Genomic DNA, 15,004 nt, shown 5'->3' with positions numbered 1-15,004 from the left:
TCTTCTTGTTGGGCAGACCCTTTGAGTATGATATAGTGTCCTTCCTCATCTCTTATTATAGTCTTTGGCTTAAAATCTAATTGATCTGATATAAGGATTGCCACTCCTGCTTTCTTCTGATGTCCATTAGCATGGTAAATTCTTTTCCACCCCCTCACTTTAAATCTGGAGGTATCTTCGGGCTTAAAATGAGTTTCTTGGAGCAACATATGGATGGGTTTTGTTTTTTTATCCATTCTTATACCCTGTGTCTTTTGACAGGGGCATTTAGCCCATTAACATTCAGGGTAACTATTGAGAGATATGAATTTAGTGCCATTGTATTGCCTGTAAGGTGACTGCTACTGTATATGGTCTCTGTTCCTTTCTGATCTACCACTTGTAGGCTCTCTCTTTGCTTAGAGGACCCCTTTCAAGATTTCCTGTAGAGCTGGTTTGGTGTTTGCAAATTCTTTCAGTTTTTGTTTGTCCTGGAAGGTTTTAATCTCTCCTTCTATTTTCAATGATAGCCTAGCTGGATATAGTATTCTTGGCTGCATGTTTTTCTCATTTAGTGCTTTAAAAATATCATGCCAGCTCTTTCTGGCCTGCCAGGTTTCTGTGGATAAGTCAGCTGCCAATCTAATATTTTTACCATTGTATGTTACAGACTTCTTTTCCCGGGCTGCTTTCAGGATTTTCTCTTTGTCACTGAGACTTGTAAATTTTACTATTAGGTGACAGGGTGTGGTCCTATTCTTATTGATTTTGAGGGGCGTTCTCTGAACCTCCTGAATTTTGATGCTCGTTCCCTTTGCCATGTTGGGGAAATTCTCCCCAATAATTCTCTCCAGTATACCTTCTGCTCCTCTCTCTCTTTCTTCTTCTTCTGGAATCCCAATTATTCTAATGTTGTTTTGTCTTATGGTATCACTAATCTCTTGAATTCTCCCCTCATGGTCCAGTAGCTGTTTGTCTCTCTTTTGCTCAGCTTCTTTATTCTCTGTCATTTGGTCTTCTATATCACTAATTCTTTCTTCTGCCTCATTATCCTAAGCAGTGAGAGCCTCCGTTTTTGATTGCACCTCATTAATAGCTTTTTTGATTTCAACTTGGTTAGATTTTAGTTCTTTTGTTTCTCCAGAAAGGGCTTTTATATCTCCCTAGAGAGTTCCTGTAATATCTTCCATGCCTTTTTCGAGCCCAGCTAGAACCTTGAGAATTGTCATTCTGAACTGTAGATCTGACATATTACCAATGTCTGTATTGATTAGGTCCCTAGCCTTCGGTACTGCCTCTTGTTCTTTTTTTTGTGGTGAATTTTTCCGTCTTGTCATTTTATCCAAATAAGAGTATATGAAGGAGTAAGTACAATACTAAAAGGGTGGCAACAACCCCAGGAAAATATGCTTCAACCAAATCAGAAGAGATCCCAAATCGTGAGGGGGGAGAAAGGGAATAAAAAGGTTCAAAAAGGGAGAAAGAAAAAAAAAGAAAAAAAGAAAAAAAAAGAAAAGAAAAGAATTAAAAAAAAGAAAACGAATAAAGAAAAATATCAAAAAGAAAAAATATATATATTAGATAAAGTAGTTAAAAAACGTTAAAAAAGAAAAGGGTAAACGTTAAAAAAAAAGTTTTACCAGAAGACGAGAAAAAAAAGAAAAAAGAAAAAAGAAAAAAATTAAATTAACTGAAAGACTAAAAAAAATCACAGGGAGAAAGCCATGATTTCCATGCTTTGCTTTCTCCTCCTCTGGAATTCTGCTGCTCTCCTTGGTATTGAAACCGCACTCCTTGGTAGGTGAACTTGGTCTCGGCTGGATTTCTTGTTGATCTTCTGGGGGAGGGGCATGGTGTAGTGATTCTCAAGTGTCTTTGCCTCAGGCGGAATTGCACCGCCCTTACCAGGGGCCAGGGTGAGTAATCCCCTCAGGTTTGCTTTCAGGAGCTTTTGTTCCCTGAGCGCTTTCCGTAGAGTTCCGGAGGACGGGAATACAAATGGCGGACTCCTGGTCTCTGGCCTGGAGGAGCCGAGAGCCCAGGGCCCCACTCCTCAGTGCGCCCTCAGAGAACAGCGCCCAGTAACTCCTGTCTGCCTGACCTCCGGCCTGGCTCCGAGCTCACCAAGCCTGCCACCGGTTCAAGGTAACACTGAGCTGTGAGCTTACTGTCGGCTCTGTCTCTGTCGCCGGCTTTCCTGTTCCAATACCCGCAAGCTCCGCGACACTCAGACACCCCCGATTCTTCTGTGACCCTGCGGGACCTGAGGCCACGCTGACCCCGTATGGGCTTCACCCCTGTTTACCCTCTGGAGCGATGTCCCTCAGCGGAACAGACTTTTAAAAGTCCTGATTTTGTGCTCCGTTGCTCTGCCGCTTGCCGGGAGCCAGCCCCTCCCCCCGGGGTCTGTCTTCCCGTCGCTTTGGATTCACGTCTCGGCCAGTCCTACCTTTCCAAAAGTGGTCTTTTTTCTGTTTCCAGAATTGCTGTTCTTCTTCTTTTCGATCTGCCGATGGATTTGCAGGTTTTTGCAATTTTTAGATAAGCTATCTAGCTGATCTCCTGGTAGCTGAAGTAGTCTCAGCCTGCTACTTCTCCGCCATCTTGACTCCTCCCCCTCTGTTTTTAGTCTTTAATATGTTAGTCTTGCACTAACTTTTGTTAAATTTATTCCTAAATATTTTTGATGTTATTATTAAATGAAATCATTTTCATAATGTCATTTTCAGATTATTTATTGCTTTTTTGGGTATCTTTGTATATTTTTGTATATTTTTATATACTGATCTTGTATCCTCCAACTCTAATGAATTCATTTATTAGTTTTGATTCTATGTGGAGTGCATGTGTATTCTTTTTTTTGCCTAATTTCCCTGGCTAGAACCACCTGTACAATGTTTAGTAGATGTGGCACGAGTGTACATTCTGGTCTTGTTTCTATTTGAGCACCACTTCTTAGAAAATCAACACAATACACATTTACTCCAAACTTTATTTAGTTCATCGTTAAGAGTTCTTCCCAACCAAACTTTTTATTTTTTATTTTTTTATAAACATATAGTATATTTTATCCCCAGGGGTACAGGTCTGTGAATCGCCAGGTTTACACACTTCACAGCACTCACCATAGCACATACCCTCCCTAAGGTCTATAATCCCACCCCCCTCTCCCGAGCCCCTTCCCCCCAGCAACCCTCAATTTATTTTGTGAGATTAAGAGTCACTTATGGTTTGTCTCACTCCCGATCCCATCTTGTTTCATTTATTCTTCTCCTACTCTCCCTAATCCCCCACGTTGCATCTCAACTTCCTCATTAGGGGGATCATATGATAGTTGTCTTTCTCTGACTGACTTATTTCTCTAGCATGATACCCTCTAGTTCCATCCACATTGTCACAAATGGCAAGATTTCATTTCTTTTGATGGCTGCATAGTATTCCATTGTGTATATATACCACATCTTCTTGGTCCATTCATCTGTTGATGGACATCTAGGTTCTTTCCATAGATTGTCTATTGTAGGCATTGCTACTATAAACATTCGGGTGCACGTGCCCCTTTGGATCACTACGTTTGTATCTTTAGGGTAAATACCCAGTAGTGCAATTGCTGGGTCATAGGGCAGTTCTATTTTCAACTTTTTGAGGAACCTTCATGCTGTTTTCCAGAGTGGTTGCCAGCTTGCATTCCCATCAACAGTGGAGCAGGGTTCCCCTTTCTCCGCATCCTTGCCAGCATCTGTCATTTCTCGACTTGTTAATTTTAGCCATTCTGACTGGTGTGAGGTGGTATCTCATTGTGGTTTTGATTTGTATTTCCCTGATGCTGAGTGATGTGGAGCACTTTTTCATGTGTCTGCTGGACATCTGGATGTCTTCTTTGCAGAAATGTCTGTTCATGTCCTCTCCCCATTTCTTGATTGGATTATTTTTTCTTTGGGTGTTGAGTTTGATAAGTTCTTTATAGATTTTGAACACTAGCCCTTTATCTGATAGGTCGTTTGCAAATATTTTCTCCCATTCTGTCAGTTGTCTTTTGGTTTTATTAACTGTTTCCTTTGCTGTGCAAAATCTTTTGATCTTGATGAAATCCCAATAGTTCATTTTTGCCCTTGCTTCCCTTGCCTTTAGCGATGTTCCTGTGGCTGAGGTCAAAGAGGTTGCTGCCTGTGTTCTCCTCAAGGATTTTGATGGATTCCTTTCTCAAATTGAGGTCCTTCATCCATTTTGAGTCTATTTTCAAGTGTATCGATAGAGGGCACATACCTCAGTATTATCAAAGCCATCTATGAAAAACCCACTGCAAATATCATTCTCAATGGAGAAAAACTGAGAGCTTTCCTGCTAAGGGCAGGAACACGGCAGGGATGTCCATTATCACTACTGCTATTCAACATAGTACTAGAAATCCTAGCCTCAGCAATCAGACAATGAAAGGATATTAAAGGCATCCAAATCGGCAAAGAAGAAGCCAAACTATCACTCTTTGCAGATGATATGATACTATATGTGGAAAACCCAAAAGACTCCACTCCAAAACTGCTAGAACTTGTACAGGAATTCAGTAAAGTGTCAGGATATGAAATCAATGCACTGAAATCAGCTGCATTTCTCTACACCAACAACAAGACAGAAGAAAGAGAAATTAAGGAGTCAATCCCATTTACAATTGCAACCAAAACTATAAGATACCTAGGAATAAACCTAACCAAAGAGGCTAAGAATCTATACTCAGAAAACTATAAGGTACTCATGAAAGAAATTGAGGAAGACACAAAGAAATGGAAAAATGTTCCATGCTCCTGGATTGGAAGAATAAATATTGTGAAAATGTCTATGCTACCTAAAGCAATCTACACATTTAATGCAGTTCCTATCAAAGTACCATCCAGTTTCTTCAAAGAAATGGAACAAATAATCCTAGAATTTATATGGAACCAGAAAAGACCTCGAATAGCCAAAGGAATAATGAAAAAGAAAGCCAACGTTGGTGGCATCACAATTCCGGACTTCAAGCTTTATTACAAAGCTGTCATCATCAAGACAGCATGGTACTGGCACAAAAACAGACACGTAGATAAATGGAACAGAATAGAGAGCCCAGAAATAGACCCTCAGCTCTGTGGTCAACTAATCTTCAACAAAGCAGGAAAGAATGTCCAGTGGAAAATAGACAACCTCTTCAATAAATCTGTTGGGAAAATTGACAGCCACATGCAGAAAAATGAAATTGGACCATTTCCTTATACCAAACAATCTTCTAATGAAACTTCTGACACATAGCAGTGTTCAGTTAATAGCATTGAGGGAGAACCTATGATAAAATGCAGAACATAACTTCCCTTTAAAACTCATCCTTGGGGGCACTTGGGTAACTCAGTGGGTTAGGCATCTGCTTTCAGCTCAGGTTGTAATCCCAGGATCATGGGATTGAGCCCTGTATCAAGCTCCCTTCTCAGTGGGGTGCCTGCTTCTCCCTCTCCTCCCTGCTTCTGCACTCCCTCTCTCTCTTTAATAAATAATCTTAAAAAAAAAAAAAACTCTCTTACTAGGGAAAGAGAATGCCTTCTTACAGAGGGCAAAAATGATAAATGTTATAAGAGAATTGCAGGTAAAATACTTTCTTTCACAGGACAGAGGGAAGACATTCCATGAAAAAATCATAGAAGACGGAGAGGAAGGAAATGTTTGATTGAGTCTAGTAGAAAATGCAATGCTAGAAAATACAGTGACAGAGAGCTTAGGTTTTTAAGTGAGGCAAAAAAATAAATAAAACATAGCAGTGTTAAACCAGGCAGTGTCTTTAGGGACCCATGAGTAAATTCAGTTTTAAGAAGCTTAAATTATCCTTGGGAATTAGTTTGAAATAAGGGTCAGGAGCTTCTGAGAGCATGAAGGGAACTAATGACAAGGACAATAATTTTTAAATAGTGTAATTATTTAAATATTTGGACTAGAGATATTATCATATCTAAGTTTTAATGGAACTTAGTATGTACAAGGCACTATTCCATATATTTGATATGTGTAACAGAGTCTTTTAGTAAACCTTCACCAATTTCCAACAAAGGCTGATTTCTGAGAATACCTCAAGAACATTTGAGGTACATGTTCTGTACCTCAAGTACAGAACACCTGTCTGTACTTGAACTATTTCCTTCTGGGTGCAGGAACCCACAAATCACACAGAATAAAGACAAGAACAAGGACAAGACAGATATTCTGGATAGTTAATGATCCTGGAAGCAGACCTCAGACAATGGCAAATAAATAAACAAATAAGTAAATAAATAAGGCAGATAATCCTCCATCATCCTTGGCTTTGGTGGGAATAACTATCAGCTGTGTTCTATATTGTCTCCCATTGGAGTGAAGTTCTAGTTGATGACATCTGTAGCTTACTTGATATCATGCCCTTGATCTATGTCCTTCTCTTCCCAGATTTATTCTCCCACTCCCTCACTATGTTTCCTAAAATCACTTGCATATTTTACTCACAGTCAATTTATGGTGGAACACATCCAGACAACATGTGTCAGCCCCTTTATTACTTACAATAAAGAGTATTTTATTTATTACTTACAATAAAGAGTATCTTCATTTTACAGATGAGGACACCAAGGTATAGAGAAGTTCAGTAATATGTTCAGGATACAAAATTAGAAAATGACACAGACAAAATTCAAACCCTGGCAGTCAGTCTCTTAACTTCTGTTAAAGACTGTGTCTTCTTTGCCCATAGTGATAGATCAATTCATCAGCTGTGTCTTTAATACTTTGCAGTGGCTCCCATGTCAATGGACTATGAGGAAGAGTATCTAGGATGTGTTTGTGGATAACAGTGCAATAAACAGAACCAACCACAGATGCTCATAGAGAAGCCATGTTTTAGCAACCCCTCCCAGACTTTCCTGCTGCTCAGGGGTGGTTGTGGTGAGGAGGTGGGTGGGCAGGTGGGACAGGATGTATCATAAATCATTTTTTCTACTCATGAAAACACTAGTAGTGAACCCAAAGATGTTCCTGTTTTTGTGGATGGTAGCTGGGTTGCATTGAGAAGATCATTTCCACCAGACCACTTGACCTTGTCAATTTCAAATTTCATACCCACTGTTGAAGAGTCTTTGCGATACCTCTGCCTTCTGATTTAAGGAAACTGCAGGTATTTGAGAGCCTGCGGGCCAAAGGGGTGTGAAAATCAAAGGGGTGGTGGTAGCCATAAAGTCCAAAAAGGACCAAGTTGTGGGAGTGAAGTCTTCTGAATGTGTCTAGATTCAGTATGTTCTGTCACAATTGGGTCCTGCTATAAACTTGTGTATTGAGAGCAAACTATGCAAACCTCACAAACAGGGTTTAAAACTTACTGTTCCTTATAAGCCAAAGAATATTTTTATTATCTTGGTCAAGCTACTTTACATACCTGTCTACAAAGTCCTTATAAATAAATAGGGCAAAGAATTGTTAGCTGTTGTAAAAAGATGTAAGCTTTTGATGCATTTTTGTTCAAACATTACGAGATACAGAAAGTAGGACTTTTTTTCTTTTAGGGGTGTTTTGCAGAAGGGATTGCTCTCAGTATCAGTTCCAAGAGATAGAGAGAAAAGGATTCTGGGGTCAAATAAATTAGGAAAGTGCTGTATATGCAATAACCTCTTCCAGAATATTCATAATACACATATGAACACAAAAGAGGTTCTAGAAAGTCCTACAGTGAAGAAACCACTTAAACTAGTACTTCCCGAATTTATTTGACTACAGAACATTTTATTCATCTAAAAACCATTCACATTCCACAGGACTCATTTTCTGTGCATATATTTTAGGAAACCATTTCCAGAGCAAAGAATGGATTGGGAGTTTTCTTTAGAAACAAAAACCCAATGTGTTTAAAGTTTGAGCTCTGTAAACACAATTTGGTGGCTGCAAATGATTAGGAAAATGGTTTAATGAAAAACAGAGCAGGAGAAGCGAGAAACAATCACTGAAGAATTTTCTTGCAGTGGCATCTTGCTTTCCCACTGCACCATGTTTGTCCTGCTTATTTGACCAGAGGTCATTACTCCCTTCACTCATGTCCTGCTTCTGCTGGTCCTGTTCTTGCTCCCTATGGCCCCCCATTTGCATAGAAGAATAGTGTTAGAAAGGAATATACTATTTACTGAAGAATCTGTAGAATAGACAGGGGGCAGGTTTTTATCATGCAAACCTGCCCCCAGCAAACATTTTTATTATGCCAGGACTTTTAGTTGGTGTCCTCAAAGGGGGAATTCTTCACCCTTCTCTTCCATTTTTCCATTTCTTCTTCTCTCAGATCCTCCTAGAAGGCTCTAGGTATCTTCCTTGTACCACGTTGCAAATTCTGCTCTCTCTTGCTTCTACATCAGATTTTTATCCTCTGATCTGCCTATGTACACAAAGCTAGAAGCACCTCTAGTTACTACGATGTTCCATGATACAGGTAGCAATTTAATAGTTCTCTTTGTTTAATTGAGCAAGCTCTTTAGGATCTCAACCCCATTTAGTTTGTTCAAGTGTTTTTGTTTTTATTTTTCCCCCAAACACAGGAGTATTCCCATTTAGTATTCTAGTGAATGAAATGTCCTTACCAACTTTATTTTAAAAATTAAGAACTAATATGTTCCCCAAGTTTTCTTCTACTGTCTTCTTCAGTGCCTTGACAACAAGGGTTTTACATTACTTTTTAATAAAATAAAATTGAAAGTGCTTCAACTAAAACTTTGATGTCTTCAAGATATTCTCCTGTTAATAAAATCTTTAAAAAAAAAAAGGGGGGGGGGGATGCTTGGGTGGCTCAGTTGGTTAAGCAGCTGCCTTCAGCTCAGGTCATGATCCCAGCGTCCTGGGATCGAGTCCCACATCAGGCTCCTTGCTCGGTGGGGAGCCTGCTTCTCCCTCTGCCTCTAGCCTGCCACTCTGTCTGCCTGTGTTTGTGCTGTCTCTCTCTTTCTTTCTCTCTCTCTAACAAATAAATAAAATCTTAAAAAAAAAAAAGATATTCTCCTGTTAGAATTTCATAAAGAAAAATATCCCTAATATATAGGGGAATCTCTTTGGGATTTTACTGAGATAAGATTCCTAATAGAGTATCTCCAAAGTTTTTTCTGAGTCAGGTCTCTATAACAGACATTTGCATTTTGACAGCTCTATTTTTGTCTCTCCTGGTAGAGGGTGGTCATTGGGCATCTCAAAATACAAGACCGAGCAAGCTCAAATATAATCCTTTTAAAAATCAGGAGCTTAGTCAAAATGTTCATTAGCATAAAGGCTAATTGCTAATACCTAATTCCTTCTACCACTAATAGTGCCATTGTTAAAACCGCAATAAGGTGCTTACATGGAGCAGAAATAATATCATGTCCTCTTAGATAGATGGCCTTAGTGATTGAGAGTTCTACAGTTATATATATATATATATATTTATAGCACCTATTCATTTAAAAATCTTCTATTCTGTTAGTATTTTCTTACTAAACAAACTTAGCCACACCCAACCAGCATTTCTGGCAGGAAAATGGGGCCACATGTAGGCTTACATATTTATGAGAAGTTACATAGCATCTCTTAATTAATAGACATTAGAACAGTAGCATCAAATATTTTCTTTACTTTTTTGTTCCCATGAGTAAACCTAGTTTATCTTCTTCTTAAACAATGGGATCTGCTGCGCCCTAAGCCAGTTGGGAAAACACCATTTATGAACCCGTAGGAACCAAACTGCAGTGACAGCAGATTTAGTAGGGTTGCTTTTAAAAATGAAAAGTTACTTTAAAAATGGCATAGAGAAGGCATGACACAATGCAGATTGAGACACATCTTCACTAGAGACTTGCATAAGTATTTAGATTTCTGATTTCCAGATGTCAAACTGGTAATATATTCTCTTCAAAATTATATTATAATTACCAAATGTGTCAATCACTTTTGGCAGCTACATTGCATTTGGGTCTAACTTCTGATGAATATATGGTGTGAATAATTATTCATTATGTAGGGACTGAGTTTTTCTAAAGGTTGGCCAGTTTCCTTTTCTAGAAAATTATCAGAGTAGATTAAAGAATGGGTATTCCGTTGGATCATATTCATAACTGTATAATGTTTTAATTGTACAATGCTATGTAGAAGTAATTTTTAGTAGTTAATATTTTATACAGTGCATTAGGGCCATATATCCAAATGCAAGATGACTATTAGATACATTCTCGTTTAAAAAAATGAAAATCTTTTTTGATATTTTCAGTCACTTTTATGAGAATGCTTATCCCATGATTTTTCCTCCTGAGAGTCATTACCTGTGCATTCTTACTTTCCCTTGTACAAAAAAGAAAATACATCTTAGAAGATCTGGGGGAAAAATACAGTGCCCTTCACAGTGTGAAAAAGGAAAAATGGGAATGATTTTTCGCCGTTAGTCCTATTTTATTGAGAATGTGAAAGTTCTAGGTACCTATCCTTGCATTAGGACTAGGAAAGTTTCTTCATGGAGGTTTTGACGTCTTTTGTCACTGCTGCAGACCAGGCAGGTATGGGGTTGAGTAGCATCAAGTAAATGGTCTTTTTTTTATTTCCACTTCCAACTTTTGAAATAGTTAGATATTTAGTTAAGTTTTTCTTCTAGAGAAATAATCTTTTAATTTTTATTTCCTTAATCATACCTTACTTTGTTGTTCGTCCTTAGGGCAGCCCAATAGCCATATGGTTATTAAACCGTAAGAATTCTTCTCTGGTATCAAACATGATCTGCCTCTTGAGTGTTATCTCACTGTACATTTTATTTTCTGGTTTGTTTCTGGATTCCGTGGGTCCTGATCCCTGAGATTATCTCCTGACCACAGCTTTCTCTTGTTCTCTTATTCTCTTAAAGCTGATAACTGTTGTTATTGTATTAGACCTCATCGTCTCCATTAGGCCAATTCCCCATGCTGGGGTCATTTCCTGGGAAGAGCAGCCAACCAAAAAAAATGCAAATATATTTCCTTAGAAAGTTCATCAGGAAGTCTGAGCCAAAGTGGGTTGTATTGAATCATGGGTCAAGTGTGTGTAGCAGTTTTGTAATGAAACTCCCCGATTCTTTGATTCTTTACTTCCAAATACCAGAGATCACACCACCTATTTTCTGATCCCATTTGTTCAAATTGGGTTTCAATAGGTCTATTGGTATACAAATAGAATTGTGTAACTCACTGATGATTAGTTAGGTATACACTGTATAATACTGTGGAAAGAGGTCAGATTTGGGGTTAGAAATTATCAAGCTTGGGTCTGGATTATTGCTTATAGTCACTGTGTGATCTTGAATGAGTCATCTGAACTCCCTCAATCTCATTTATAAAAAGAAAATATTAACAACAATGATAGTGATACCTAACTAACTTGCAAGATAGCTCTGAGGAATCATATAAAACTGCCTTTTTTTTTTAAAGAAAATTGCTTTTTTTTTTTTTTACAAGATTTTATTTATTTATTTGACAGACAGAAATGACAAGTAGACAGAGAAGCAGGCAGAGAGAGAGAGGAAGAAGCAGGCTCCCTGCCGAGCCGAAAGCCCGATGTGGGGCTCCATCCAGGATCCCTGAGATCATGACCTGAGCCGAAGGCAGAGGCTTTAACCCACTGAGCCACCCAGGTGCCTCAGGAAAATTCTTTTTAATCATGAAAAAATACTGACAATTTTAAACTGACAGGTTTTATTTTCTATTTAGTACTTGGCCTTTTTTTAATTGGCAACAAGGACCCATCCTGTAGTTCCTGTGAGTTATATACCCTTTAAGCACCTTCTCATTCCTGATCAGACCAGAAAGATCCGAGAACATGGCCCTTTCCATTTTCAGTTGGGTGAGTTCTGTAACTCTTAGCCTGAGGAGGTGAGGATCTGCACATCCTGGGTAGGCAATGACATAGTCAACAAGAATTCACATGAAGGCACAGGAAAATGCAAGTATGGGAGATCACCTCTTATTGTGGAAAGACCATAAGCCTTAGAACCAGACAGACCTGGTTTGAAGATTATCTCTACTAGGTACCAGCTTACTATGTGATCTTAAGGCATGCTACTTAATCTCCTTCAGCCTCTGTTTCCTCACTATTCAAAATGAGAAATAAAATCCATTTGTAAAATTGCATATTGAACAATTAGCCCATGGTAGATACTGTTATTCACGTTCACAGAATGTTTCTACAAAAGTATGTGGAAAGTTTTCTAGCTTAGCTTCCTGAGAGGTATTTCACCTTGAGGTGTGATAAATGCAACAGGTAGCCTGGAGGGCTCTCATACTTAATATGTTGCTTTCCTGGAGACTCACATTTGGGGATATTCCTTCAGTGGGCATGTGAAATAATTCTACTAAGAGCTTAGTGTGTGGAATGGCTTTAACATTCATTTTTAGACGGCATATGAACCTGTTATTTCCTCATCAAAGGAGTAAAGAGAGCAACATTTAGGTTTGGGGGAGCCTGCATGGGGCAGGAATTTGGCAGCAGAGATCTTTTTCCTGAAAGTTCTAGAATCTTTGGATATGGGAAGCACATATGTTTAACTTTTAGAGGACAGAGGAAGTGAGAAAGGAAACTGCTTTAATGGCCTTAAAATCTCAACTAAAAGAGGCTATATTTGGAGACAGAAAATTTAGATTTTGAATCTTAGCTTACTGTTTTCAGGTTTTGTGATCTCGGGCAAGTCTCTTAAGCTCTCTGAATCTACAGAGGGAAAATGTCACTACTACTAATAATCACAAAAGCAACATTAGTTAGAATAATACTGCATCATAAAATTTTTTGTGAAGATTAAAATATTTGAAGTATTTAAAATTTCTGTTTAATAGGGATAAAACAAGTTACAACAGCAGTATATATTGGGAGGTCTTAATTTTTGTTCAGTTCACTTCATTTTCTCTTGTGATAAAGAAAACAGCAGTCCTATGAGCCACCCCTCTTTTCACCCTCTTATTGCTGTTTTTTTTTTTTTTTTTAAAGATATTATTTATTTATTTGACAGAGAGAGAGAGAGCAAGCGAGCGCAAAAGTGGGGGGACCGGCCAGCAGAGGGAGAGGGAGAAGCAGGCTTCTGCTGAGCTAAGAGCCATGCATGGGGCTGGATCCCAGGCTCCCTGAATCATGACCTGAGCTGAAGGCAGACACTTCAAGACTGAGCCATCCACATGCCCCTTGCTATTGTATTACTGCTGTAAACATTCTTGCACATGCTTCCCAGAATTCATGTGCTAGTTTTTTCTCTAGGTTATTGTTTAGTCAGGGTTCCATCAGGAAATCAGAAGTCTTTCAAAATAATGTAGGAGTTTAATATAGAGGAGTAGAGACTTACACAATCATTATAAGGACAGGCTCTGTGGAGAAAGTGTATTAAAGAATGAGATATGATAAAAATCTTAGGAGAGATTTGCTGACTCTTTGGAATTTGAGACTGTCAAGGAGGACTGCTATATATAGGGAAATTTCATAAGCCCTGTTTGAAGAAATTTAGTGCACTCATGGGTTAAGACTGTAAGAAAAATTGATAATGGACAGAGTGTGCAAAAATAAACTGCTGAATTTATAAATGTTCTAAATGACAAAGCAAACCAGAATGTATCCATAGAAATCAATTTGTTTTCATAGACACAGTTTCAATTGAACTTTACTTTTTTTAAGGGCACTTTGAGTCGATGGAAGGAGGGAATATTTAAGGAGAGGTGGCTGCAAGAGTTGTGAAGGCAGTTGAAAGACAGTGGAAGGTCACAGTTCTTCAAGAGACAAGTCATGGATTTGGTGGATTTGGGTCCTGACTCAGAAACATGGCCATTAGTATACTTTTGAGAAAAGTATATCACCTCTCAGAGTCCAATTTTCATCATTATAAGATGAGCATAATATCAGTCAAATTATAACAGGAACATTATTGGTAAGCTTGATAAAGAAGAAGCACAAACTGTTATTATGTAAGATAAATATAATGTGACTAAAACAAAAGCTCCAATTTCATAATATAATTGCATGGACCAGTCAAGTAGGACCTCTTAACTATTTTAGTGTCATGAAAGACCAGGCCTTTAGCTTGAAGTAGGAAATGGGGGCGGGGGGAATAAAATGGAGTCTATCTGGCTGCTTGATTCTTACTTAGTATCTCTCTTCTGACAGAGAGTTAGCTTTATGTTCAGAAGGGCAAAGCAGGGATAGTTAAGACAGACTTGAAGTCTAATGCTTGTGAAGACATAATGACTTTACTTTTGGCAAAGATTTACTTAATGCCTACTATTTGCTGGACTCTGTGAGAAGCTGGGGATGAAGGGGTGAATAGAGCAGAACAAGCCCTTGATCTCACAGTCCCACAGTCCTATGGGCACTTCACAGAATAGCCTATTGCTGTTTTCAAAGAAATTATAGTCCTAGGATACTAAGTGAAATTGAACAGACCTTTTAACATAACATAACACTTTAACCTTTAACATAACACTAGCTTTATGTTGAATGAATAAGGAATTGGATCATTGTTGATTATTTAAGAAATTTTTAAGAACAGAGGACATCTGGGGTGCCTGGGTGGCTCAGTGGGTTAAAGCCTCTGCGTTAGGTTCAGGTCATGATCCCAGTGTCCTGGGATCGAGCCCTGCATCGGGCTCTCTGCTTAGCAGGGAGCCTGCTTCCCCCTCTCTCTGCCAGCCTCTCTGCCTACTGTGATCTCTGTCTGCAAATAAAATAAATAAAATATTAAAAAAAAAAAAAAGAACAGAGGACCTCTGGAAGGAGATAAGCAAGTATTAACTCTTAATTTCACGGAGCTTCAATCCTTTACTTATAAAATAGGGATGAGTCTTCAAAAGGCCCTAGATATTTAGTAAAATATCTTATTGTATCCTTTAAATAAGGTGGGAAAATTGTCAGATACATAGATTTGTAATCTACAGATTCTTGAGTTATGATTTTGAAGTGATAATTAGATTTTTAAAAATTCATCCTAAATTTAACCAGTTTTTTTAACCAATAATTTAAATGAGTATATAGAAGACACAAT

This window comes from Mustela lutreola, chromosome 2 (assembly GCF_030435805.1).
Source record: "Mustela lutreola isolate mMusLut2 chromosome 2, mMusLut2.pri, whole genome shotgun sequence".
Taxonomy (NCBI): domain Eukaryota; kingdom Metazoa; phylum Chordata; class Mammalia; order Carnivora; family Mustelidae; genus Mustela; species Mustela lutreola.
The sequence above is the reverse complement of the archived record's forward strand: the minus strand, read 5'-3'. Positions refer to the sequence as shown.